At 46.4% G+C, this 26,357-nt stretch overlaps 17 non-coding genes across 17 annotated transcripts; all 17 read right to left on the reverse strand.

Moving 5' to 3' along the window:
- Positions 1-11: 11 nt before the first annotated feature.
- LOC142284448 (U2 spliceosomal RNA) lies at positions 12-202 on the reverse strand. Its single transcript, XR_012745955.1, has one exon. It is a non-coding gene; the product is annotated as a U2 spliceosomal RNA (small nuclear RNA).
- Positions 203-1,589: 1,387 nt separating this feature from the next.
- On the reverse strand, positions 1,590-1,780 carry LOC142284449 (U2 spliceosomal RNA). Its single transcript, XR_012745956.1, has one exon. It is a non-coding gene; the product is annotated as a U2 spliceosomal RNA (small nuclear RNA).
- A 1,387-nt stretch (positions 1,781-3,167) lies between these two features.
- Positions 3,168-3,358, reverse strand: LOC142284450 (U2 spliceosomal RNA). Its single transcript, XR_012745957.1, has one exon. It is a non-coding gene; the product is annotated as a U2 spliceosomal RNA (small nuclear RNA).
- Positions 3,359-4,745: 1,387 nt separating this feature from the next.
- Positions 4,746-4,936, reverse strand: LOC142284452 (U2 spliceosomal RNA). The gene has a single exon (XR_012745958.1). It is a non-coding gene; the product is annotated as a U2 spliceosomal RNA (small nuclear RNA).
- A 1,387-nt stretch (positions 4,937-6,323) lies between these two features.
- LOC142284454 (U2 spliceosomal RNA) lies at positions 6,324-6,514 on the reverse strand. Its single transcript, XR_012745960.1, has one exon. It is a non-coding gene; the product is annotated as a U2 spliceosomal RNA (small nuclear RNA).
- Positions 6,515-7,903: 1,389 nt separating this feature from the next.
- LOC142284455 (U2 spliceosomal RNA) lies at positions 7,904-8,094 on the reverse strand. Its single transcript, XR_012745961.1, has one exon. It is a non-coding gene; the product is annotated as a U2 spliceosomal RNA (small nuclear RNA).
- Positions 8,095-9,481: 1,387 nt separating this feature from the next.
- LOC142284456 (U2 spliceosomal RNA) lies at positions 9,482-9,672 on the reverse strand. The gene has a single exon (XR_012745962.1). It is a non-coding gene; the product is annotated as a U2 spliceosomal RNA (small nuclear RNA).
- A 1,387-nt stretch (positions 9,673-11,059) lies between these two features.
- LOC142284457 (U2 spliceosomal RNA) lies at positions 11,060-11,250 on the reverse strand. Its single transcript, XR_012745963.1, has one exon. It is a non-coding gene; the product is annotated as a U2 spliceosomal RNA (small nuclear RNA).
- A 1,387-nt stretch (positions 11,251-12,637) lies between these two features.
- On the reverse strand, positions 12,638-12,828 carry LOC142284458 (U2 spliceosomal RNA). The gene has a single exon (XR_012745964.1). It is a non-coding gene; the product is annotated as a U2 spliceosomal RNA (small nuclear RNA).
- Positions 12,829-14,215: 1,387 nt separating this feature from the next.
- On the reverse strand, positions 14,216-14,406 carry LOC142284459 (U2 spliceosomal RNA). Its single transcript, XR_012745965.1, has one exon. It is a non-coding gene; the product is annotated as a U2 spliceosomal RNA (small nuclear RNA).
- A 1,385-nt stretch (positions 14,407-15,791) lies between these two features.
- Positions 15,792-15,982, reverse strand: LOC142284460 (U2 spliceosomal RNA). Its single transcript, XR_012745966.1, has one exon. It is a non-coding gene; the product is annotated as a U2 spliceosomal RNA (small nuclear RNA).
- A 1,387-nt stretch (positions 15,983-17,369) lies between these two features.
- On the reverse strand, positions 17,370-17,560 carry LOC142284461 (U2 spliceosomal RNA). The gene has a single exon (XR_012745967.1). It is a non-coding gene; the product is annotated as a U2 spliceosomal RNA (small nuclear RNA).
- Positions 17,561-18,947: 1,387 nt separating this feature from the next.
- LOC142284462 (U2 spliceosomal RNA) lies at positions 18,948-19,138 on the reverse strand. Its single transcript, XR_012745968.1, has one exon. It is a non-coding gene; the product is annotated as a U2 spliceosomal RNA (small nuclear RNA).
- A 1,387-nt stretch (positions 19,139-20,525) lies between these two features.
- LOC142284463 (U2 spliceosomal RNA) lies at positions 20,526-20,716 on the reverse strand. The gene has a single exon (XR_012745969.1). It is a non-coding gene; the product is annotated as a U2 spliceosomal RNA (small nuclear RNA).
- A 1,387-nt stretch (positions 20,717-22,103) lies between these two features.
- Positions 22,104-22,294, reverse strand: LOC142284465 (U2 spliceosomal RNA). Its single transcript, XR_012745971.1, has one exon. It is a non-coding gene; the product is annotated as a U2 spliceosomal RNA (small nuclear RNA).
- Positions 22,295-23,681: 1,387 nt separating this feature from the next.
- Positions 23,682-23,872, reverse strand: LOC142284466 (U2 spliceosomal RNA). Its single transcript, XR_012745972.1, has one exon. It is a non-coding gene; the product is annotated as a U2 spliceosomal RNA (small nuclear RNA).
- Positions 23,873-25,259: 1,387 nt separating this feature from the next.
- On the reverse strand, positions 25,260-25,450 carry LOC142284468 (U2 spliceosomal RNA). The gene has a single exon (XR_012745973.1). It is a non-coding gene; the product is annotated as a U2 spliceosomal RNA (small nuclear RNA).
- Between the last annotated feature and the right edge of the window lie 907 nt (positions 25,451-26,357).

Genomic DNA, 26,357 nt, shown 5'->3' on the forward strand with positions numbered 1-26,357 from the left:
ACTGGGTTAAGAAGGGGTGCACCGTTCCTGGAGGTACTGCAATACCAGGTCAATGCGTGGAGTGGACAGAGCAAGCTCTTTTTCCATCTCCCTGTTCTAAAAATCCATTTAATATATGGTCCCCAGATAGGGGACGTATCAGATATTAAACTGATAAGAACAGATACTACACTTGATCTTAGCCAAAAGGCCGAGAAGCGATAACCAGAATTGGTTTGGGCCTCGAGTGGCACCCTGGCCTATGCCGGACACATCTTAGGGAGAGAGAGCGAGAGGGAGACAAACCCACGCCTACACAAGACATTTTGTCACCCAAGCCAACCCTTGAAAAGGCTGCTTTGCAGAGCCAAAACAAGAAGAATGGTGCGTTTTGCAGCCGCCGCCCACTGCAATGAATCTGAATAACTCCTCCTTTAGGGCGCAAGCAACTCCCCTCCCCCTTGCAGTCTTTCCAATTCACGATACAAAAAGACGGACAGGACAGGTTGCCTGACTTTCCGTCACTGCCACCCTTTGCCATCCTTACCCGTAGAAAGCCCTTTCATCATCCCCAAACCCTAATCTTTTCCCTTTCCTTCCCAGCCCCCAAACCCTGCCCTCTGTACCTTTCTCACCACCCGCTTCCCTTCTCCTGTCATCCCCCTACCACCCGGGAAAAAAAGAGATTGCCCCCTCCTTCCACTAGCCCACCCTCCCACCCAAAGAACAACTTCTTCTGCGCAGCTTGTTTTCTAGGCAGCAGCGCTATTGTGATGTCATCGGGGGGCATTGTGACAAGCCGCCAGTGTTCCGTCTCTTCATGTTGTGCACAGTTCAAACGGAAAATACATCAACAGGCAGACTACAGAAAAGCTTACTATCAAAGGTTAGAGGGGGGCTTTCTCAGAGGGCTTTTTACAGTTTTTCTATTCCCAATTAGCCGTTTAAGTGTACTTATTGAAAGTAGTAATTCTTTCATAGGCCGCCCTTTCTTAGTATTTGACGTTCCTTATATTGCGGTATGAGGCTTCGCAGTAGGTTGCAAACATTCATCACCCATGACTGTCCCCAATTGAGCTCAGAAGCTCAATGTCTATCATGACCTCTCTTTTAGAATGTCCAAGAGCAAGCAAACTATTCCTCCAGGAGAGGGCGCCAACAGACTACTAAAGAGATCATCATTACTCAAAGAAAACCCCAAAAACCAATGCATGATAGGAATAAACAGGTAACTTTCTTTGGAGTGGAAGCGGAGAGATCGCACCAGATGCCAATTCTAGATGTTATCACACCTGTGGTCACTGCAGCAGCAGGTGAATCCACTTTGTCCAAAAGGGATCTATTCCATTCAATTGCAAATGATCTAGATAAGACAGAGAACTGCAGCACGGGGACATAGCCGAGTTGGTCAGGTTGAGTGGTGATGAGTTTGCTATTTGGATGAATAAAGAAAGTCAAAAGTGTGAAAGATAAAAAACAAAAGGAGGAAGTGTGAAAAGTGAATGGGCCAAATTGAGGTGCATATGAAGACGTATGCTTTCTTCCAATTCATTAAATCGGGCTAATATGAATCAGGTGAATTGAGTTCTGCTTTTGGAAACTGGGTTAAGAAGGGGTGCACCGTTCCTGGAGGTACTGCAATACCAGGTCAATGCGTGGAGTGGACAGAGCAAGCTCTTTTTCCATCTCCCTGTTCTAAAAATCCATTTAATATATGGTCCCCAGATAGGGGACGTATCAGATATTAAACTGATAAGAACAGATACTACACTTGATCTTAGCCAAAAGGCCGAGAAGCGATAACCAGAATTGGTTTGGGCCTCGAGTGGCACCCTGGCCTATGCCGGACACATCTTAGGGAGAGAGAGCGAGAGGGAGACAAACCCACGCCTACACAAGACATTTTGTCACCCAAGCCAACCCTTGAAAAGGCTGCTTTGCAGAGCCAAAACAAGAAGAATGGTGCGTTTTGCAGCCGCCGCCCACTGCAATGAATCTGAATAACTCCTCCTTTAGGGCGCAAGCAACTCCCCTCCCCCTTGCAGTCTTTCCAATTCACGATACAAAAAGACGGACAGGACAGGTTGCCTGACTTTCCGTCACTGCCACCCTTTGCCATCCTTACCCGTAGAAAGCCCTTTCATCATCCCCAAACCCTAATCTTTTCCCTTTCCTTCCCAGCCCCCAAACCCTGCCCTCTGTACCTTTCTCACCACCCGCTTCCCTTCTCCTGTCATCCCCCTACCACCCGGGAAAAAAAGAGATTGCCCCCTCCTTCCACTAGCCCACCCTCCCACCCAAAGAACAACTTCTTCTGCGCAGCTTGTTTTCTAGGCAGCAGCGCTATTGTGATGTCATCGGGGGGCATTGTGACAAGCCGCCAGTGTTCCGTCTCTTCATGTTGTGCACAGTTCAAACGGAAAATACATCAACAGGCAGACTACAGAAAAGCTTACTATCAAAGGTTAGAGGGGGGCTTTCTCAGAGGGCTTTTTACAGTTTTTCTATTCCCAATTAGCCGTTTAAGTGTACTTATTGAAAGTAGTAATTCTTTCATAGGCCGCCCTTTCTTAGTATTTGACGTTCCTTATATTGCGGTATGAGGCTTCGCAGTAGGTTGCAAACATTCATCACCCATGACTGTCCCCAATTGAGCTCAGAAGCTCAATGTCTATCATGACCTCTCTTTTAGAATGTCCAAGAGCAAGCAAACTATTCCTCCAGGAGAGGGCGCCAACAGACTACTAAAGAGATCATCATTACTCAAAGAAAACCCCAAAAACCAATGCATGATAGGAATAAACAGGTAACTTTCTTTGGAGTGGAAGCGGAGAGATCGCACCAGATGCCAATTCTAGATGTTATCACACCTGTGGTCACTGCAGCAGCAGGTGAATCCACTTTGTCCAAAAGGGATCTATTCCATTCAATTGCAAATGATCTAGATAAGACAGAGAACTGCAGCACGGGGACATAGCCGAGTTGGTCAGGTTGAGTGGTGATGAGTTTGCTATTTGGATGAATAAAGAAAGTCAAAAGTGTGAAAGATAAAAAACAAAAGGAGGAAGTGTGAAAAGTGAATGGGCCAAATTGAGGTGCATATGAAGACGTATGCTTTCTTCCAATTCATTAAATCGGGCTAATATGAATCAGGTGAATTGAGTTCTGCTTTTGGAAACTGGGTTAAGAAGGGGTGCACCGTTCCTGGAGGTACTGCAATACCAGGTCAATGCGTGGAGTGGACAGAGCAAGCTCTTTTTCCATCTCCCTGTTCTAAAAATCCATTTAATATATGGTCCCCAGATAGGGGACGTATCAGATATTAAACTGATAAGAACAGATACTACACTTGATCTTAGCCAAAAGGCCGAGAAGCGATAACCAGAATTGGTTTGGGCCTCGAGTGGCACCCTGGCCTATGCCGGACACATCTTAGGGAGAGAGAGCGAGAGGGAGACAAACCCACGCCTACACAAGACATTTTGTCACCCAAGCCAACCCTTGAAAAGGCTGCTTTGCAGAGCCAAAACAAGAAGAATGGTGCGTTTTGCAGCCGCCGCCCACTGCAATGAATCTGAATAACTCCTCCTTTAGGGCGCAAGCAACTCCCCTCCCCCTTGCAGTCTTTCCAATTCACGATACAAAAAGACGGACAGGACAGGTTGCCTGACTTTCCGTCACTGCCACCCTTTGCCATCCTTACCCGTAGAAAGCCCTTTCATCATCCCCAAACCCTAATCTTTTCCCTTTCCTTCCCAGCCCCCAAACCCTGCCCTCTGTACCTTTCTCACCACCCGCTTCCCTTCTCCTGTCATCCCCCTACCACCCGGGAAAAAAAGAGATTGCCCCCTCCTTCCACTAGCCCACCCTCCCACCCAAAGAACAACTTCTTCTGCGCAGCTTGTTTTCTAGGCAGCAGCGCTATTGTGATGTCATCGGGGGGCATTGTGACAAGCCGCCAGTGTTCCGTCTCTTCATGTTGTGCACAGTTCAAACGGAAAATACATCAACAGGCAGACTACAGAAAAGCTTACTATCAAAGGTTAGAGGGGGGCTTTCTCAGAGGGCTTTTTACAGTTTTTCTATTCCCAATTAGCCGTTTAAGTGTACTTATTGAAAGTAGTAATTCTTTCATAGGCCGCCCTTTCTTAGTATTTGACGTTCCTTATATTGCGGTATGAGGCTTCGCAGTAGGTTGCAAACATTCATCACCCATGACTGTCCCCAATTGAGCTCAGAAGCTCAATGTCTATCATGACCTCTCTTTTAGAATGTCCAAGAGCAAGCAAACTATTCCTCCAGGAGAGGGCGCCAACAGACTACTAAAGAGATCATCATTACTCAAAGAAAACCCCAAAAACCAATGCATGATAGGAATAAACAGGTAACTTTCTTTGGAGTGGAAGCGGAGAGATCGCACCAGATGCCAATTCTAGATGTTATCACACCTGTGGTCACTGCAGCAGCAGGTGAATCCACTTTGTCCAAAAGGGATCTATTCCATTCAATTGCAAATGATCTAGATAAGACAGAGAACTGCAGCACGGGGACATAGCCGAGTTGGTCAGGTTGAGTGGTGATGAGTTTGCTATTTGGATGAATAAAGAAAGTCAAAAGTGTGAAAGATAAAAAACAAAAGGAGGAAGTGTGAAAAGTGAATGGGCCAAATTGAGGTGCATATGAAGACGTATGCTTTCTTCCAATTCATTAAATCGGGCTAATATGAATCAGGTGAATTGAGTTCTGCTTTTGGAAACTGGGTTAAGAAGGGGTGCACCGTTCCTGGAGGTACTGCAATACCAGGTCAATGCGTGGAGTGGACAGAGCAAGCTCTTTTTCCATCTCCCTGTTCTAAAAATCCATTTAATATATGGTCCCCAGATAGGGGACGTATCAGATATTAAACTGATAAGAACAGATACTACACTTGATCTTAGCCAAAAGGCCGAGAAGCGATAACCAGAATTGGTTTGGGCCTCGAGTGGCACCCTGGCCTATGCCGGACACATCTTAGGGAGAGAGAGCGAGAGGGAGACAAACCCACGCCTACACAAGACATTTTGTCACCCAAGCCAACCCTTGAAAAGGCTGCTTTGCAGAGCCAAAACAAGAAGAATGGTGCGTTTTGCAGCCGCCGCCCACTGCAATGAATCTGAATAACTCCTCCTTTAGGGCGCAAGCAACTCCCCTCCCCCTTGCAGTCTTTCCAATTCACGATACAAAAAGACGGACAGGACAGGTTGCCTGACTTTCCGTCACTGCCACCCTTTGCCATCCTTACCCGTAGAAAGCCCTTTCATCATCCCCAAACCCTAATCTTTTCCCTTTCCTTCCCAGCCCCCAAACCCTGCCCTCTGTACCTTTCTCACCACCCGCTTCCCTTCTCCTGTCATCCCCCTACCACCCGGGAAAAAAAGAGATTGCCCCCTCCTTCCACTAGCCCACCCTCCCACCCAAAGAACAACTTCTTCTGCGCAGCTTGTTTTCTAGGCAGCAGCGCTATTGTGATGTCATCGGGGGGCATTGTGACAAGCCGCCAGTGTTCCGTCTCTTCATGTTGTGCACAGTTCAAACGGAAAATACATCAACAGGCAGACTACAGAAAAGCTTACTATCAAAGGTTAGAGGGGGGCTTTCTCAGAGGGCTTTTTACAGTTTTTCTATTCCCAATTAGCCGTTTAAGTGTACTTATTGAAAGTAGTAATTCTTTCATAGGCCGCCCTTTCTTAGTATTTGACGTTCCTTATATTGCGGTATGAGGCTTCGCAGTAGGTTGCAAACATTCATCACCCATGACTGTCCCCAATTGAGCTCAGAAGCTCAATGTCTATCATGACCTCTCTTTTAGAATGTCCAAGAGCAAGCAAACTATTCCTCCAGGAGAGGGCGCCAACAGACTACTAAAGAGATCATCATTACTCAAAGAAAACCCCAAAAACCAATGCATGATAGGAATAAACAGGTAACTTTCTTTGGAGTGGAAGCGGAGAGATCGCACCAGATGCCAATTCTAGATGTTATCACACCTGTGGTCACTGCAGCAGCAGGTGAATCCACTTTGTCCAAAAGGGATCTATTCCATTCAATTGCAAATGATCTAGATAAGACAGAGAACTGCAGCACGGGGACATAGCCGAGTTGGTCAGGTTGAGTGGTGATGAGTTTGCTATTTGGATGAATAAAGAAAGTCAAAAGTGTGAAAGATAAAAAACAAAAGGAGGAAGTGTGAAAAGTGAATGGGCCAAATTGAGGTGCATATGAAGACGTATGCTTTCTTCCAATTCATTAAATCGGGCTAATATGAATCAGGTGAATTGAGTTCTGCTTTTGGAAACTGGGTTAAGAAGGGGTGCACCGTTCCTGGAGGTACTGCAATACCAGGTCAATGCGTGGAGTGGACAGAGCAAGCTCTTTTTCCATCTCCCTGTTCTAAAAATCCATTTAATATATGGTCCCCAGATAGGGGACGTATCAGATATTAAACTGATAAGAACAGATACTACACTTGATCTTAGCCAAAAGGCCGAGAAGCGATAACCAGAATTGGTTTGGGCCTCGAGTGGCACCCTGGCCTATGCCGGACACATCTTAGGGAGAGAGAGCGAGAGGGAGACAAACCCACGCCTACACAAGACATTTTGTCACCCAAGCCAACCCTTGAAAAGGCTGCTTTGCAGAGCCAAAACAAGAAGAATGGTGCGTTTTGCAGCCGCCGCCCACTGCAATGAATCTGAATAACTCCTCCTTTAGGGCGCAAGCAACTCCCCTCCCCCTTGCAGTCTTTCCAATTCACGATACAAAAAGACGGACAGGACAGGTTGCCTGACTTTCCGTCACTCTGCCACCCTTTGCCATCCTTACCCGTAGAAAGCCCTTTCATCATCCCCAAACCCTAATCTTTTCCCTTTCCTTCCCAGCCCCCAAACCCTGCCCTCTGTACCTTTCTCACCACCCGCTTCCCTTCTCCTGTCATCCCCCTACCACCCGGGAAAAAAAGAGATTGCCCCCTCCTTCCACTAGCCCACCCTCCCACCCAAAGAACAACTTCTTCTGCGCAGCTTGTTTTCTAGGCAGCAGCGCTATTGTGATGTCATCGGGGGGCATTGTGACAAGCCGCCAGTGTTCCGTCTCTTCATGTTGTGCACAGTTCAAACGGAAAATACATCAACAGGCAGACTACAGAAAAGCTTACTATCAAAGGTTAGAGGGGGGCTTTCTCAGAGGGCTTTTTACAGTTTTTCTATTCCCAATTAGCCGTTTAAGTGTACTTATTGAAAGTAGTAATTCTTTCATAGGCCGCCCTTTCTTAGTATTTGACGTTCCTTATATTGCGGTATGAGGCTTCGCAGTAGGTTGCAAACATTCATCACCCATGACTGTCCCCAATTGAGCTCAGAAGCTCAATGTCTATCATGACCTCTCTTTTAGAATGTCCAAGAGCAAGCAAACTATTCCTCCAGGAGAGGGCGCCAACAGACTACTAAAGAGATCATCATTACTCAAAGAAAACCCCAAAAACCAATGCATGATAGGAATAAACAGGTAACTTTCTTTGGAGTGGAAGCGGAGAGATCGCACCAGATGCCAATTCTAGATGTTATCACACCTGTGGTCACTGCAGCAGCAGGTGAATCCACTTTGTCCAAAAGGGATCTATTCCATTCAATTGCAAATGATCTAGATAAGACAGAGAACTGCAGCACGGGGACATAGCCGAGTTGGTCAGGTTGAGTGGTGATGAGTTTGCTATTTGGATGAATAAAGAAAGTCAAAAGTGTGAAAGATAAAAAACAAAAGGAGGAAGTGTGAAAAGTGAATGGGCCAAATTGAGGTGCATATGAAGACGTATGCTTTCTTCCAATTCATTAAATCGGGCTAATATGAATCAGGTGAATTGAGTTCTGCTTTTGGAAACTGGGTTAAGAAGGGGTGCACCGTTCCTGGAGGTACTGCAATACCAGGTCAATGCGTGGAGTGGACAGAGCAAGCTCTTTTTCCATCTCCCTGTTCTAAAAATCCATTTAATATATGGTCCCCAGATAGGGGACGTATCAGATATTAAACTGATAAGAACAGATACTACACTTGATCTTAGCCAAAAGGCCGAGAAGCGATAACCAGAATTGGTTTGGGCCTCGAGTGGCACCCTGGCCTATGCCGGACACATCTTAGGGAGAGAGAGCGAGAGGGAGACAAACCCACGCCTACACAAGACATTTTGTCACCCAAGCCAACCCTTGAAAAGGCTGCTTTGCAGAGCCAAAACAAGAAGAATGGTGCGTTTTGCAGCCGCCGCCCACTGCAATGAATCTGAATAACTCCTCCTTTAGGGCGCAAGCAACTCCCCTCCCCCTTGCAGTCTTTCCAATTCACGATACAAAAAGACGGACAGGACAGGTTGCCTGACTTTCCGTCACTGCCACCCTTTGCCATCCTTACCCGTAGAAAGCCCTTTCATCATCCCCAAACCCTAATCTTTTCCCTTTCCTTCCCAGCCCCCAAACCCTGCCCTCTGTACCTTTCTCACCACCCGCTTCCCTTCTCCTGTCATCCCCCTACCACCCGGGAAAAAAAGAGATTGCCCCCTCCTTCCACTAGCCCACCCTCCCACCCAAAGAACAACTTCTTCTGCGCAGCTTGTTTTCTAGGCAGCAGCGCTATTGTGATGTCATCGGGGGGCATTGTGACAAGCCGCCAGTGTTCCGTCTCTTCATGTTGTGCACAGTTCAAACGGAAAATACATCAACAGGCAGACTACAGAAAAGCTTACTATCAAAGGTTAGAGGGGGGCTTTCTCAGAGGGCTTTTTACAGTTTTTCTATTCCCAATTAGCCGTTTAAGTGTACTTATTGAAAGTAGTAATTCTTTCATAGGCCGCCCTTTCTTAGTATTTGACGTTCCTTATATTGCGGTATGAGGCTTCGCAGTAGGTTGCAAACATTCATCACCCATGACTGTCCCCAATTGAGCTCAGAAGCTCAATGTCTATCATGACCTCTCTTTTAGAATGTCCAAGAGCAAGCAAACTATTCCTCCAGGAGAGGGCGCCAACAGACTACTAAAGAGATCATCATTACTCAAAGAAAACCCCAAAAACCAATGCATGATAGGAATAAACAGGTAACTTTCTTTGGAGTGGAAGCGGAGAGATCGCACCAGATGCCAATTCTAGATGTTATCACACCTGTGGTCACTGCAGCAGCAGGTGAATCCACTTTGTCCAAAAGGGATCTATTCCATTCAATTGCAAATGATCTAGATAAGACAGAGAACTGCAGCACGGGGACATAGCCGAGTTGGTCAGGTTGAGTGGTGATGAGTTTGCTATTTGGATGAATAAAGAAAGTCAAAAGTGTGAAAGATAAAAAACAAAAGGAGGAAGTGTGAAAAGTGAATGGGCCAAATTGAGGTGCATATGAAGACGTATGCTTTCTTCCAATTCATTAAATCGGGCTAATATGAATCAGGTGAATTGAGTTCTGCTTTTGGAAACTGGGTTAAGAAGGGGTGCACCGTTCCTGGAGGTACTGCAATACCAGGTCAATGCGTGGAGTGGACAGAGCAAGCTCTTTTTCCATCTCCCTGTTCTAAAAATCCATTTAATATATGGTCCCCAGATAGGGGACGTATCAGATATTAAACTGATAAGAACAGATACTACACTTGATCTTAGCCAAAAGGCCGAGAAGCGATAACCAGAATTGGTTTGGGCCTCGAGTGGCACCCTGGCCTATGCCGGACACATCTTAGGGAGAGAGAGCGAGAGGGAGACAAACCCACGCCTACACAAGACATTTTGTCACCCAAGCCAACCCTTGAAAAGGCTGCTTTGCAGAGCCAAAACAAGAAGAATGGTGCGTTTTGCAGCCGCCGCCCACTGCAATGAATCTGAATAACTCCTCCTTTAGGGCGCAAGCAACTCCCCTCCCCCTTGCAGTCTTTCCAATTCACGATACAAAAAGACGGACAGGACAGGTTGCCTGACTTTCCGTCACTGCCACCCTTTGCCATCCTTACCCGTAGAAAGCCCTTTCATCATCCCCAAACCCTAATCTTTTCCCTTTCCTTCCCAGCCCCCAAACCCTGCCCTCTGTACCTTTCTCACCACCCGCTTCCCTTCTCCTGTCATCCCCCTACCACCCGGGAAAAAAAGAGATTGCCCCCTCCTTCCACTAGCCCACCCTCCCACCCAAAGAACAACTTCTTCTGCGCAGCTTGTTTTCTAGGCAGCAGCGCTATTGTGATGTCATCGGGGGGCATTGTGACAAGCCGCCAGTGTTCCGTCTCTTCATGTTGTGCACAGTTCAAACGGAAAATACATCAACAGGCAGACTACAGAAAAGCTTACTATCAAAGGTTAGAGGGGGGCTTTCTCAGAGGGCTTTTTACAGTTTTTCTATTCCCAATTAGCCGTTTAAGTGTACTTATTGAAAGTAGTAATTCTTTCATAGGCCGCCCTTTCTTAGTATTTGACGTTCCTTATATTGCGGTATGAGGCTTCGCAGTAGGTTGCAAACATTCATCACCCATGACTGTCCCCAATTGAGCTCAGAAGCTCAATGTCTATCATGACCTCTCTTTTAGAATGTCCAAGAGCAAGCAAACTATTCCTCCAGGAGAGGGCGCCAACAGACTACTAAAGAGATCATCATTACTCAAAGAAAACCCCAAAAACCAATGCATGATAGGAATAAACAGGTAACTTTCTTTGGAGTGGAAGCGGAGAGATCGCACCAGATGCCAATTCTAGATGTTATCACACCTGTGGTCACTGCAGCAGCAGGTGAATCCACTTTGTCCAAAAGGGATCTATTCCATTCAATTGCAAATGATCTAGATAAGACAGAGAACTGCAGCACGGGGACATAGCCGAGTTGGTCAGGTTGAGTGGTGATGAGTTTGCTATTTGGATGAATAAAGAAAGTCAAAAGTGTGAAAGATAAAAAACAAAAGGAGGAAGTGTGAAAAGTGAATGGGCCAAATTGAGGTGCATATGAAGACGTATGCTTTCTTCCAATTCATTAAATCGGGCTAATATGAATCAGGTGAATTGAGTTCTGCTTTTGGAAACTGGGTTAAGAAGGGGTGCACCGTTCCTGGAGGTACTGCAATACCAGGTCAATGCGTGGAGTGGACAGAGCAAGCTCTTTTTCCATCTCCCTGTTCTAAAAATCCATTTAATATATGGTCCCCAGATAGGGGACGTATCAGATATTAAACTGATAAGAACAGATACTACACTTGATCTTAGCCAAAAGGCCGAGAAGCGATAACCAGAATTGGTTTGGGCCTCGAGTGGCACCCTGGCCTATGCCGGACACATCTTAGGGAGAGAGAGCGAGAGGGAGACAAACCCACGCCTACACAAGACATTTTGTCACCCAAGCCAACCCTTGAAAAGGCTGCTTTGCAGAGCCAAAACAAGAAGAATGGTGCGTTTTGCAGCCGCCGCCCACTGCAATGAATCTGAATAACTCCTCCTTTAGGGCGCAAGCAACTCCCCTCCCCCTTGCAGTCTTTCCAATTCACGATACAAAAAGACGGACAGGACAGGTTGCCTGACTTTCCGTCACTGCCACCCTTTGCCATCCTTACCCGTAGAAAGCCCTTTCATCATCCCCAAACCCTAATCTTTTCCCTTTCCTTCCCAGCCCCCAAACCCTGCCCTCTGTACCTTTCTCACCACCCGCTTCCCTTCTCCTGTCATCCCCCTACCACCCGGGAAAAAAAGAGATTGCCCCCTCCTTCCACTAGCCCACCCTCCCACCCAAAGAACAACTTCTTCTGCGCAGCTTGTTTTCTAGGCAGCAGCGCTATTGTGATGTCATCGGGGGGCATTGTGACAAGCCGCCAGTGTTCCGTCTCTTCATGTTGTGCACAGTTCAAACGGAAAATACATCAACAGGCAGACTACAGAAAAGCTTACTATCAAAGGTTAGAGGGGGGCTTTCTCAGAGGGCTTTTTACAGTTTTTCTATTCCCAATTAGCCGTTTAAGTGTACTTATTGAAAGTAGTAATTCTTTCATAGGCCGCCCTTTCTTAGTATTTGACGTTCCTTATATTGCGGTATGAGGCTTCGCAGTAGGTTGCAAACATTCATCACCCATGACTGTCCCCAATTGAGCTCAGAAGCTCAATGTCTATCATGACCTCTCTTTTAGAATGTCCAAGAGCAAGCAAACTATTCCTCCAGGAGAGGGCGCCAACAGACTACTAAAGAGATCATCATTACTCAAAGAAAACCCCAAAAACCAATGCATGATAGGAATAAACAGGTAACTTTCTTTGGAGTGGAAGCGGAGAGATCGCACCAGATGCCAATTCTAGATGTTATCACACCTGTGGTCACTGCAGCAGCAGGTGAATCCACTTTGTCCAAAAGGGATCTATTCCATTCAATTGCAAATGATCTAGATAAGACAGAGAACTGCAGCACGGGGACATAGCCGAGTTGGTCAGGTTGAGTGGTGATGAGTTTGCTATTTGGATGAATAAAGAAAGTCAAAAGTGTGAAAGATAAAAAACAAAAGGAGGAAGTGTGAAAAGTGAATGGGCCAAATTGAGGTGCATATGAAGACGTATGCTTTCTTCCAATTCATTAAATCGGGCTAATATGAATCAGGTGAATTGAGTTCTGCTTTTGGAAACTGGGTTAAGAAGGGGTGCACCGTTCCTGGAGGTACTGCAATACCAGGTCAATGCGTGGAGTGGACAGAGCAAGCTCTTTTTCCATCTCCCTGTTCTAAAAATCCATTTAATATATGGTCCCCAGATAGGGGACGTATCAGATATTAAACTGATAAGAACAGATACTACACTTGATCTTAGCCAAAAGGCCGAGAAGCGATAACCAGAATTGGTTTGGGCCTCGAGTGGCACCCTGGCCTATGCCGGACACATCTTAGGGAGAGAGAGCGAGAGGGAGACAAACCCACGCCTACACAAGACATTTTGTCACCCAAGCCAACCCTTGAAAAGGCTGCTTTGCAGAGCCAAAACAAGAAGAATGGTGCGTTTTGCAGCCGCCGCCCACTGCAATGAATCTGAATAACTCCTCCTTTAGGGCGCAAGCAACTCCCCTCCCCCTTGCAGTCTTTCCAATTCACGATACAAAAAGACGGACAGGACAGGTTGCCTGACTTTCCGTCACTGCCACCCTTTGCCATCCTTACCCGTAGAAAGCCCTTTCATCATCCCCAAACCCTAATCTTTTCCCTTTCCTTCCCAGCCCCCAAACCCTGCCCTCTGTACCTTTCTCACCACCCGCTTCCCTTCTCCTGTCATCCCCCTACCACCCGGGAAAAAAAGAGATTGCCCCCTCCTTCCACTAGCCCACCCTCCCACCCAAAGAACAACTTCTTCTGCGCAGCTTGTTTTCTAGGCAGCAGCGCTATTGTGATGTCATCGGGGGGCATTGTGACAAGCCGCCAGTGTTCCGTCTCTTCATGTTGTGCACAGTTCAAACGGAAAATACATCAACAGGCAGACTACAGAAAAGCTTACTATCAAAGGTTAGAGGGGGGCTTTCTCAGAGGGCTTTTTACAGTTTTTCTATTCCCAATTAGCCGTTTAAGTGTACTTATTGAAAGTAGTAATTCTTTCATAGGCCGCCCTTTCTTAGTATTTGACGTTCCTTATATTGCGGTATGAGGCTTCGCAGTAGGTTGCAAACATTCATCACCCATGACTGTCCCCAATTGAGCTCAGAAGCTCAATGTCTATCATGACCTCTCTTTTAGAATGTCCAAGAGCAAGCAAACTATTCCTCCAGGAGAGGGCGCCAACAGACTACTAAAGAGATCATCATTACTCAAAGAAAACCCCAAAAACCAATGCATGATAGGAATAAACAGGTAACTTTCTTTGGAGTGGAAGCGGAGAGATCGCACCAGATGCCAATTCTAGATGTTATCACACCTGTGGTCACTGCAGCAGCAGGTGAATCCACTTTGTCCAAAAGGGATCTATTCCATTCAATTGCAAATGATCTAGATAAGACAGAGAACTGCAGCACGGGGACATAGCCGAGTTGGTCAGGTTGAGTGGTGATGAGTTTGCTATTTGGATGAATAAAGAAAGTCAAAAGTGTGAAAGATAAAAAACAAAAGGAGGAAGTGTGAAAAGTGAATGGGCCAAATTGAGGTGCATATGAAGACGTATGCTTTCTTCCAATTCATTAAATCGGGCTAATATGAATCAGGTGAATTGAGTTCTGCTTTTGGAAACTGGGTTAAGAAGGGGTGCACCGTTCCTGGAGGTACTGCAATACCAGGTCAATGCGTGGAGTGGACAGAGCAAGCTCTTTTTCCATCTCCCTGTTCTAAAAATCCATTTAATATATGGTCCCCAGATAGGGGACGTATCAGATATTAAACTGATAAGAACAGATACTACACTTGATCTTAGCCAAAAGGCCGAGAAGCGATAACCAGAATTGGTTTGGGCCTCGAGTGGCACCCTGGCCTATGCCGGACACATCTTAGGGAGAGAGAGCGAGAGGGAGACAAACCCACGCCTACACAAGACATTTTGTCACCCAAGCCAACCCTTGAAAAGGCTGCTTTGCAGAGCCAACAAGAAGAATGGTGCGTTTTGCAGCCGCCGCCCACTGCAATGAATCTGAATAACTCCTCCTTTAGGGCGCAAGCAACTCCCCTCCCCCTTGCAGTCTTTCCAATTCACGATACAAAAAGACGGACAGGACAGGTTGCCTGACTTTCCGTCACTGCCACCCTTTGCCATCCTTACCCGTAGAAAGCCCTTTCATCATCCCCAAACCCTAATCTTTTCCCTTTCCTTCCCAGCCCCCAAACCCTGCCCTCTGTACCTTTCTCACCACCCGCTTCCCTTCTCCTGTCATCCCCCTACCACCCGGGAAAAAAAGAGATTGCCCCCTCCTTCCACTAGCCCACCCTCCCACCCAAAGAACAACTTCTTCTGCGCAGCTTGTTTTCTAGGCAGCAGCGCTATTGTGATGTCATCGGGGGGCATTGTGACAAGCCGCCAGTGTTCCGTCTCTTCATGTTGTGCACAGTTCAAACGGAAAATACATCAACAGGCAGACTACAGAAAAGCTTACTATCAAAGGTTAGAGGGGGGCTTTCTCAGAGGGCTTTTTACAGTTTTTCTATTCCCAATTAGCCGTTTAAGTGTACTTATTGAAAGTAGTAATTCTTTCATAGGCCGCCCTTTCTTAGTATTTGACGTTCCTTATATTGCGGTATGAGGCTTCGCAGTAGGTTGCAAACATTCATCACCCATGACTGTCCCCAATTGAGCTCAGAAGCTCAATGTCTATCATGACCTCTCTTTTAGAATGTCCAAGAGCAAGCAAACTATTCCTCCAGGAGAGGGCGCCAACAGACTACTAAAGAGATCATCATTACTCAAAGAAAACCCCAAAAACCAATGCATGATAGGAATAAACAGGTAACTTTCTTTGGAGTGGAAGCGGAGAGATCGCACCAGATGCCAATTCTAGATGTTATCACACCTGTGGTCACTGCAGCAGCAGGTGAATCCACTTTGTCCAAAAGGGATCTATTCCATTCAATTGCAAATGATCTAGATAAGACAGAGAACTGCAGCACGGGGACATAGCCGAGTTGGTCAGGTTGAGTGGTGATGAGTTTGCTATTTGGATGAATAAAGAAAGTCAAAAGTGTGAAAGATAAAAAACAAAAGGAGGAAGTGTGAAAAGTGAATGGGCCAAATTGAGGTGCATATGAAGACGTATGCTTTCTTCCAATTCATTAAATCGGGCTAATATGAATCAGGTGAATTGAGTTCTGCTTTTGGAAACTGGGTTAAGAAGGGGTGCACCGTTCCTGGAGGTACTGCAATACCAGGTCAATGCGTGGAGTGGACAGAGCAAGCTCTTTTTCCATCTCCCTGTTCTAAAAATCCATTTAATATATGGTCCCCAGATAGGGGACGTATCAGATATTAAACTGATAAGAACAGATACTACACTTGATCTTAGCCAAAAGGCCGAGAAGCGATAACCAGAATTGGTTTGGGCCTCGAGTGGCACCCTGGCCTATGCCGGACACATCTTAGGGAGAGAGAGCGAGAGGGAGACAAACCCACGCCTACACAAGACATTTTGTCACCCAAGCCAACCCTTGAAAAGGCTGCTTTGCAGAGCCAAAACAAGAAGAATGGTGCGTTTTGCAGCCGCCGCCCACTGCAATGAATCTGAATAACTCCTCCTTTAGGGCGCAAGCAACTCCCCTCCCCCTTGCAGTCTTTCCAATTCACGATACAAAAAGACGGACAGGACAGGTTGCCTGACTTTCCGTCACTGCCACCCTTTGCCATCCTTACCCGTAGAAAGCCCTTTCATCATCCCCAAACCCTAATCTTTTCCCTTTCCTTCCCAGCCCCCAAACCCTGCCCTCTGTACCTTTCTCACCACCCGCTTCCCTTCTCCTGTCATCCCCCTACCACCCGGGAAAAAAAGAGATTGCCCCCTCCTTCCACTAGCCCACCCTCCCACCCAAAGAACAACTTCTTCTGCGCAGCTTGTTTTCTAGGCAGCAGCGCTATTGTGATGTCATCGGGGGGCATTGTGACAAGCCGCCAGTGTTCCGTCTCTTCATGTTGTGCACAGTTCAAACGGAAAATACATCAACAGGCAGACTACAGAAAAGCTTACTATCAAAGGTTAGAGGGGGGCTTTCTCAGAGGGCTTTTTACAGTTTTTCTATTCCCAATTAGCCGTTTAAGTGTACTTATTGAAAGTAGTAATTCTTTCATAGGCCGCCCTTTCTTAGTATTTGACGTTCCTTATATTGCGGTATGAGGCTTCGCAGTAGGTTGCAAACATTCATCACCCATGACTGTCCCCAATTGAGCTCAGAAGCTCAATGTCTATCATGACCTCTCTTTTAGAATGTCCAAGAGCAAGCAAACTATTCCTCCAGGAGAGGGCGCCAACAGACTACTAAAGAGATCATCATTACTCAAAGAAAACCCCAAAAACCAATGCATGATAGGAATAAACAGGTAACTTTCTTTGGAGTGGAAGCGGAGAGATCGCACCAGATGCCAATTCTAGATGTTATCACACCTGTGGTCACTGCAGCAGCAGGTGAATCCACTTTGTCCAAAAGGGATCTATTCCATTCAATTGCAAATGATCTAGATAAGACAGAGAACTGCAGCACGGGGACATAGCCGAGTTGGTCAGGTTGAGTGGTGATGAGTTTGCTATTTGGATGAATAAAGAAAGTCAAAAGTGTGAAAGATAAAAAACAAAAGGAGGAAGTGTGAAAAGTGAATGGGCCAAATTGAGGTGCATATGAAGACGTATGCTTTCTTCCAATTCATTAAATCGGGCTAATATGAATCAGGTGAATTGAGTTCTGCTTTTGGAAACTGGGTTAAGAAGGGGTGCACCGTTCCTGGAGGTACTGCAATACCAGGTCAATGCGTGGAGTGGACAGAGCAAGCTCTTTTTCCATCTCCCTGTTCTAAAAATCCATTTAATATATGGTCCCCAGATAGGGGACGTATCAGATATTAAACTGATAAGAACAGATACTACACTTGATCTTAGCCAAAAGGCCGAGAAGCGATAACCAGAATTGGTTTGGGCCTCGAGTGGCACCCTGGCCTATGCCGGACACATCTTAGGGAGAGAGAGCGAGAGGGAGACAAACCCACGCCTACACAAGACATTTTGTCACCCAAGCCAACCCTTGAAAAGGCTGCTTTGCAGAGCCAAAACAAGAAGAATGGTGCGTTTTGCAGCCGCCGCCCACTGCAATGAATCTGAATAACTCCTCCTTTAGGGCGCAAGCAACTCCCCTCCCCCTTGCAGTCTTTCCAATTCACGATACAAAAAGACGGACAGGACAGGTTGCCTGACTTTCCGTCACTGCCACCCTTTGCCATCCTTACCCGTAGAAAGCCCTTTCATCATCCCCAAACCCTAATCTTTTCCCTTTCCTTCCCAGCCCCCAAACCCTGCCCTCTGTACCTTTCTCACCACCCGCTTCCCTTCTCCTGTCATCCCCCTACCACCCGGGAAAAAAAGAGATTGCCCCCTCCTTCCACTAGCCCACCCTCCCACCCAAAGAACAACTTCTTCTGCGCAGCTTGTTTTCTAGGCAGCAGCGCTATTGTGATGTCATCGGGGGGCATTGTGACAAGCCGCCAGTGTTCCGTCTCTTCATGTTGTGCACAGTTCAAACGGAAAATACATCAACAGGCAGACTACAGAAAAGCTTACTATCAAAGGTTAGAGGGGGGCTTTCTCAGAGGGCTTTTTACAGTTTTTCTATTCCCAATTAGCCGTTTAAGTGTACTTATTGAAAGTAGTAATTCTTTCATAGGCCGCCCTTTCTTAGTATTTGACGTTCCTTATATTGCGGTATGAGGCTTCGCAGTAGGTTGCAAACATTCATCACCCATGACTGTCCCCAATTGAGCTCAGAAGCTCAATGTCTATCATGACCTCTCTTTTAGAATGTCCAAGAGCAAGCAAACTATTCCTCCAGGAGAGGGCGCCAACAGACTACTAAAGAGATCATCATTACTCAAAGAAAACCCCAAAAACCAATGCATGATAGGAATAAACAGGTAACTTTCTTTGGAGTGGAAGCGGAGAGATCGCACCAGATGCCAATTCTAGATGTTATCACACCTGTGGTCACTGCAGCAGCAGGTGAATCCACTTTGTCCAAAAGGGATCTATTCCATTCAATTGCAAATGATCTAGATAAGACAGAGAACTGCAGCACGGGGACATAGCCGAGTTGGTCAGGTTGAGTGGTGATGAGTTTGCTATTTGGATGAATAAAGAAAGTCAAAAGTGTGAAAGATAAAAAACAAAAGGAGGAAGTGTGAAAAGTGAATGGGCCAAATTGAGGTGCATATGAAGACGTATGCTTTCTTCCAATTCATTAAATCGGGCTAATATGAATCAGGTGAATTGAGTTCTGCTTTTGGAAACTGGGTTAAGAAGGGGTGCACCGTTCCTGGAGGTACTGCAATACCAGGTCAATGCGTGGAGTGGACAGAGCAAGCTCTTTTTCCATCTCCCTGTTCTAAAAATCCATTTAATATATGGTCCCCAGATAGGGGACGTATCAGATATTAAACTGATAAGAACAGATACTACACTTGATCTTAGCCAAAAGGCCGAGAAGCGATAACCAGAATTGGTTTGGGCCTCGAGTGGCACCCTGGCCTATGCCGGACACATCTTAGGGAGAGAGAGCGAGAGGGAGACAAACCCACGCCTACACAAGACATTTTGTCACCCAAGCCAACACTTGAAAAGGCTGCTTTGCAGAGCCAAAACAAGAAGAATGGTGCGTTTTGCAGCCGCCGCCCACTGCAATGAATCTGAATAACTCCTCCTTTAGGGCGCAAGCAACTCCCCTCCCCCTTGCAGTCTTTCCAATTCACGATACAAAAAGACGGACAGGACAGGTTGCCTGACTTTCCGTCACTGCCACCCTTTGCCATCCTTACCCGTAGAAAGCCCTTTCATCATCCCCAAACCCTAATCTTTTCCCTTTCCTTCCCAGCCCCCAAACCCTGCCCTCTGTACCTTTCTCACCACCCGCTTCCCTTCTCCTGTCATCCCCCTACCACCCGGGAAAAAAAGAGATTGCCCCCTCCTTCCACTAGCCCACCCTCCCACCCAAAGAACAACTTCTTCTGCGCAGCTTGTTTTCTAGGCAGCAGCGCTATTGTGATGTCATCGGGGGGCATTGTGACAAGCCGCCAGTGTTCCGTCTCTTCATGTTGTGCACAGTTCAAACGGAAAATACATCAACAGGCAGACTACAGAAAAGCTTACTATCAAAGGTTAGAGGGGGGCTTTCTCAGAGGGCTTTTTACAGTTTTTCTATTCCCAATTAGCCGTTTAAGTGTACTTATTGAAAGTAGTAATTCTTTCATAGGCCGCCCTTTCTTAGTATTTGACGTTCCTTATATTGCGGTATGAGGCTTCGCAGTAGGTTGCAAACATTCATCACCCATGACTGTCCCCAATTGAGCTCAGAAGCTCAATGTCTATCATGACCTCTCTTTTAGAATGTCCAAGAGCAAGCAAACTATTCCTCCAGGAGAGGGCGCCAACAGACTACTAAAGAGATCATCATTACTCAAAGAAAACCCCAAAAACCAATGCATGATAGGAATAAACAGGTAACTTTCTTTGGAGTGGAAGCGGAGAGATCGCACCAGATGCCAATTCTAGATGTTATCACACCTGTGGTCACTGCAGCAGCAGGTGAATCCACTTTGTCCAAAAGGGATCTATTCCATTCAATTGCAAATGATCTAGATAAGACAGAGAACTGCAGCACGGGGACATAGCCGAGTTGGTCAGGTTGAGTGGTGATGAGTTTGCTATTTGGATGAATAAAGAAAGTCAAAAGTGTGAAAGATAAAAAACAAAAGGAGGAAGTGTGAAAAGTGAATGGGCCAAATTGAGGTGCATATGAAGACGTATGCTTTCTTCCAATTCATTAAATCGGGCTAATATGAATCAGGTGAATTGAGTTCTGCTTTTGGAAACTGGGTTAAGAAGGGGTGCACCGTTCCTGGAGGTACTGCAATACCAGGTCAATGCGTGGAGTGGACAGAGCAAGCTCTTTTTCCATCTCCCTGTTCTAAAAATCCATTTAATATATGGTCCCCAGATAGGGGACGTATCAGATATTAAACTGATAAGAACAGATACTACACTTGATCTTAGCCAAAAGGCCGAGAAGCGATAACCAGAATTGGTTTGGGCCTCGAGTGGCACCCTGGCCTATGCCGGACACATCTTAGGGAGAGAGAGCGAGAGGGAGACAAACCCACGCCTACACAAGACATTTTGTCACCCAAGCCAACCCTTGAAAAGGCTGCTTTGCAGAGCCAAAACAAGAAGAATGGTGCGTTTTGCAGCCGCCGCCCACTGCAATGAATCTGAATAACTCCTCCTTTAGGGCGCAAGCAACTCCCCTCCCCCTTGCAGTCTTTCCAATTCACGATACAAAAAGACGGACAGGACAGGTTGCCTGACTTTCCGTCACTGCCACCCTTTGCCATCCTTACCCGTAGAAAGCCCTTTCATCATCCCCAAACCCTAATCTTTTCCCTTTCCTTCCCAGCCCCCAAACCCTGCCCTCTGTACCTTTCTCACCACCCGCTTCCCTTCTCCTGTCATCCCCCTACCACCCGGGAAAAAAAGAGATTGCCCCCTCCTTCCACTAGCCCACCCTCCCACCCAAAGAACAACTTCTTCTGCGCAGCTTGTTTTCTAGGCAGCAGCGCTATTGTGATGTCATCGGGGGGCATTGTGACAAGCCGCCAGTGTTCCGTCTCTTCATGTTGTGCACAGTTCAAACGGAAAATACATCAACAGGCAGACTACAGAAAAGCTTACTATCAAAGGTTAGAGGGGGGCTTTCTCAGAGGGCTTTTTACAGTTTTTCTATTCCCAATTAGCCGTTTAAGTGTACTTATTGAAAGTAGTAATTCTTTCATAGGCCGCCCTTTCTTAGTATTTGACGTTCCTTATATTGCGGTATGAGGCTTCGCAGTAGGTTGCAAACATTCATCACCCATGACTGTCCCCAATTGAGCTCAGAAGCTCAATGTCTATCATGACCTCTCTTTTAGAATGTCCAAGAGCAAGCAAACTATTCCTCCAGGAGAGGGCGCCAACAGACTACTAAAGAGATCATCATTACTCAAAGAAAACCCCAAAAACCAATGCATGATAGGAATAAACAGGTAACTTTCTTTGGAGTGGAAGCGGAGAGATCGCACCAGATGCCAATTCTAGATGTTATCACACCTGTGGTCACTGCAGCAGCAGGTGAATCCACTTTGTCCAAAAGGGATCTATTCCATTCAATTGCAAATGATCTAGATAAGACAGAGAACTGCAGCACGGGGACATAGCCGAGTTGGTCAGGTTGAGTGGTGATGAGTTTGCTATTTGGATGAATAAAGAAAGTCAAAAGTGTGAAAGATAAAAAACAAAAGGAGGAAGTGTGAAAAGTGAATGGGCCAAATTGAGGTGCATATGAAGACGTATGCTTTCTTCCAATTCATTAAATCGGGCTAATATGAATCAGGTGAATTGAGTTCTGCTTTTGGAAACTGGGTTAAGAAGGGGTGCACCGTTCCTGGAGGTACTGCAATACCAGGTCAATGCGTGGAGTGGACAGAGCAAGCTCTTTTTCCATCTCCCTGTTCTAAAAATCCATTTAATATATGGTCCCCAGATAGGGGACGTATCAGATATTAAACTGATAAGAACAGATACTACACTTGATCTTAGCCAAAAGGCCGAGAAGCGATAACCAGAATTGGTTTGGGCCTCGAGTGGCACCCTGGCCTATGCCGGACACATCTTAGGGAGAGAGAGCGAGAGGGAGACAAACCCACGCCTACACAAGACATTTTGTCACCCAAGCCAACCCTTGAAAAGGCTGCTTTGCAGAGCCAAAACAAGAAGAATGGTGCGTTTTGCAGCCGCCGCCCACTGCAATGAATCTGAATAACTCCTCCTTTAGGGCGCAAGCAACTCCCCTCCCCCTTGCAGTCTTTCCAATTCACGATACAAAAAGACGGACAGGACAGGTTGCCTGACTTTCCGTCACTGCCACCCTTTGCCATCCTTACCCGCAGAAAGCCCTTTCATCATCCCCAAACCCTAATCTTTTCCCTTTCCTTCCCAGCCCCCAAACCCTGCCCTCTGTACCTTTCTCACCACCCGCTTCCCTTCTCCTGTCATCCCCCTACCACCCGGGAAAAAAAGAGATTGCCCCCTCCTTCCACTAGCCCACCCTCCCACCCAAAGAACAACTTCTTCTGCGCAGCTTGTTTTCTAGGCAGCAGCGCTATTGTGATGTCATCGGGGGGCATTGTGACAAGCCGCCAGTGTTCCGTCTCTTCATGTTGTGCACAGTTCAAACGGAAAATACATCAACAGGCAGACTACAGAAAAGCTTACTATCAAAGGTTAGAGGGGGGCTTTCTCAGAGGGCTTTTTACAGTTTTTCTATTCCCAATTAGCCGTTTAAGTGTACTTATTGAAAGTAGTAATTCTTTCATAGGCCGCCCTTTCTTAGTATTTGACGTTCCTTATATTGCGGTATGAGGCTTCGCAGTAGGTTGCAAACATTCATCACCCATGACTGTCCCCAATTGAGCTCAGAAGCTCAATGTCTATCATGACCTCTCTTTTAGAATGTCCAAGAGCAAGCAAACTATTCCTCCAGGAGAGGGCGCCAACAGACTACTAAAGAGATCATCATTACTCAAAGAAAACCCCAAAAACCAATGCATGATAGGAATAAACAGGTAACTTTCTTTGGAGTGGAAGCGGAGAGATCGCACCAGATGCCAATTCTAGATGTTATCACACCTGTGGTCACTGCAGCAGCAGGTGAATCCACTTTGTCCAAAAGGGATCTATTCCATTCAATTGCAAATGATCTAGATAAGACAGAGAACTGCAGCACGGGGACATAGCCGAGTTGGTCAGGTTGAGTGGTGATGAGTTTGCTATTTGGATGAATAAAGAAAGTCAAAAGTGTGAAAGATAAAAAACAAAAGGAGGAAGTGTGAAAAGTGAATGGGCCAAATTGAGGTGCATATGAAGACGTATGCTTTCTTCCAATTCATTAAATCGGGCTAATATGAATCAGGTGAATTGAGTTCTGCTTTTGGAAACTGGGTTAAGAAGGGGTGCACCGTTCCTGGAGGTACTGCAATACCAGGTCAATGCGTGGAGTGGACAGAGCAAGCTCTTTTTCCATCTCCCTGTTCTAAAAATCCATTTAATATATGGTCCCCAGATAGGGGACGTATCAGATATTAAACTGATAAGAACAGATACTACACTTGATCTTAGCCAAAAGGCCGAGAAGCGATAACCAGAATTGGTTTGGGCCTCGAGTGGCACCCTGGCCTATGCCGGACACATCTTAGGGAGAGAGAGCGAGAGGGAGACAAACCCACGCCTACACAAGACATTTTGTCACCCAAGCCAACCCTTGAAAAGGCTGCTTTGCAGAGCCAAAACAAGAAGAATGGTGCGTTTTGCAGCCGCCGCCCACTGCAATGAATCTGAATAACTCCTCCTTTAGGGCGCAAGCAACTCCCCTCCCCCTTGCAGTCTTTCCAATTCACGATACAAAAAGACGGACAGGACAGGTTGCCTGACTTTCCGTCACTGCCACCCTTTGCCATCCTTACCCGTAGAAAGCCCTTTCATCATCCCCAAACCCTAATCTTTTCCCTTTCCTTCCCAGCCCCCAAACCCTGCCCTCTGTACCTTTCTCACCACCCGCTTCCCTTCTCCTGTCATCCCCCTACCACCCGGGAAAAAAAGAGATTGCCCCCTCCTTCCACTAGCCCACCCTCCCACCCAAAGAACAACTTCTTCTGCGCAGCTTGTTTTCTAGGCAGCAGCGCTATTGTGATGTCATCGGGGGGCATTGTGACAAGCCGCCAGTGTTCCGTCTCTTCATGTTGTGCACAGTTCAAACGGAAAATACATCAACAGGCAGACTACAGAAAAGCTTACTATCAAAGGTTAGAGGGGGGCTTTCTCAGAGGGCTTTTTACAGTTTTTCTATTCCCAATTAGCCGTTTAAGTGTACTTATTGAAAGTAGTAATTCTTTCATAGGCCGCCCTTTCTTAGTATTTGACGTTCCTTATATTGCGGTATGAGGCTTCGCAGTAGGTTGCAAACATTCATCACCCATGACTGTCCCCAATTGAGCTCAGAAGCTCAATGTCTATCATGACCTCTCTTTTAGAATGTCCAAGAGCAAGCAAACTATTCCTCCAGGAGAGGGCGCCAACAGACTACTAAAGAGATCATCATTACTCAAAGAAAACCCCAAAAACCAATGCATGATAGGAATAAACAGGTAACTTTCTTTGGAGTGGAAGCGGAGAGATCGCACCAGATGCCAATTCTAGATGTTATCACACCTGTGGTCACTGCAGCAGCAGGTGAATCCACTTTGTCCAAAAGGGATCTATTCCATTCAATTGCAAATGATCTAGATAAGACAGAGAACTGCAGCACGGGGACATAGCCGAGTTGGTCAGGTTGAGTGGTGATGAGTTTGCTATTTGGATGAATAAAGAAAGTCAAAAGTGTGAAAGATAAAAAACAAAAGGAGGAAGTGTGAAAAGTGAATGGGCCAAATTGAGGTGCATATGAAGACGTATGCTTTCTTCCAATTCATTAAATCGGGCTAATATGAATCAGGTGAATTGAGTTCTGCTTTTGGAAACTGGGTTAAGAAGGGGTGCACCGTTCCTGGAGGTACTGCAATACCAGGTCAATGCGTGGAGTGGACAGAGCAAGCTCTTTTTCCATCTCCCTGTTCTAAAAATCCATTTAATATATGGTCCCCAGATAGGGGACGTATCAGATATTAAACTGATAAGAACAGATACTACACTTGATCTTAGCCAAAAGGCCGAGAAGCGATAACCAGAATTGGTTTGGGCCTCGAGTGGCACCCTGGCCTATGCCGGACACATCTTAGGGAGAGAGAGCGAGAGGGAGACAAACCCACGCCTACACAAGACATTTTGTCACCCAAGCCAACCCTTGAAAAGGCTGCTTTGCAGAGCCAAAACAAGAAGAATGGTGCGTTTTGCAGCCGCCGCCCACTGCAATGAATCTGAATAACTCCTCCTTTAGGGCGCAAGCAACTCCCCTCCCCCTTGCAGTCTTTCCAATTCACGATACAAAAAGACGGACAGGACAGGTTGCCTGACTTTCCGTCACTGCCACCCTTTGCCATCCTTACCCGTAGAAAGCCCTTTCATCATCCCCAAACCCTAATCTTTTCCCTTTCCTTCCCAGCCCCCAAACCCTGCCCTCTGTACCTTTCTCACCACCCGCTTCCCTTCTCCTGTCATCCCCCTACCACCCGGGAAAAAAAGAGATTGCCCCCTCCTTCCACTAGCCCACCCTCCCACCCAAAGAACAACTTCTTCTGCGCAGCTTGTTTTCTAGGCAGCAGCGCTATTGTGATGTCATCGGGGGGCATTGTGACAAGCCGCCAGTGTTCCGTCTCTTCATGTTGTGCACAGTTCAAACGGAAAATACATCAACAGGCAGACTACAGAAAAGCTTACTATCAAAGGTTAGAGGGGGGCTTTCTCAGAGGGCTTTTTACAGTTTTTCTATTCCCAATTAGCCGTTTAAGTGTACTTATTGAAAGTAGTAATTCTTTCATAGGCCACCCTTTCTTAGTATTTGACGTTCCTTATATTGCGGTATGAGGCTTCGCAGTAGGTTGCAAACATTCATCACCCATGACTGTCCCCAATTGAGCTCAGAAGCTCAATGTCTATCATGACCTCTCTTTTAGAATGTCCAAGAGCAAG

The sequence above is a fragment of the Anomaloglossus baeobatrachus genome, unplaced genomic scaffold (genome assembly GCF_048569485.1).
Source record: "Anomaloglossus baeobatrachus isolate aAnoBae1 unplaced genomic scaffold, aAnoBae1.hap1 Scaffold_571, whole genome shotgun sequence".
Taxonomy (NCBI): Eukaryota; Metazoa; Chordata; class Amphibia; order Anura; family Aromobatidae; genus Anomaloglossus; species Anomaloglossus baeobatrachus.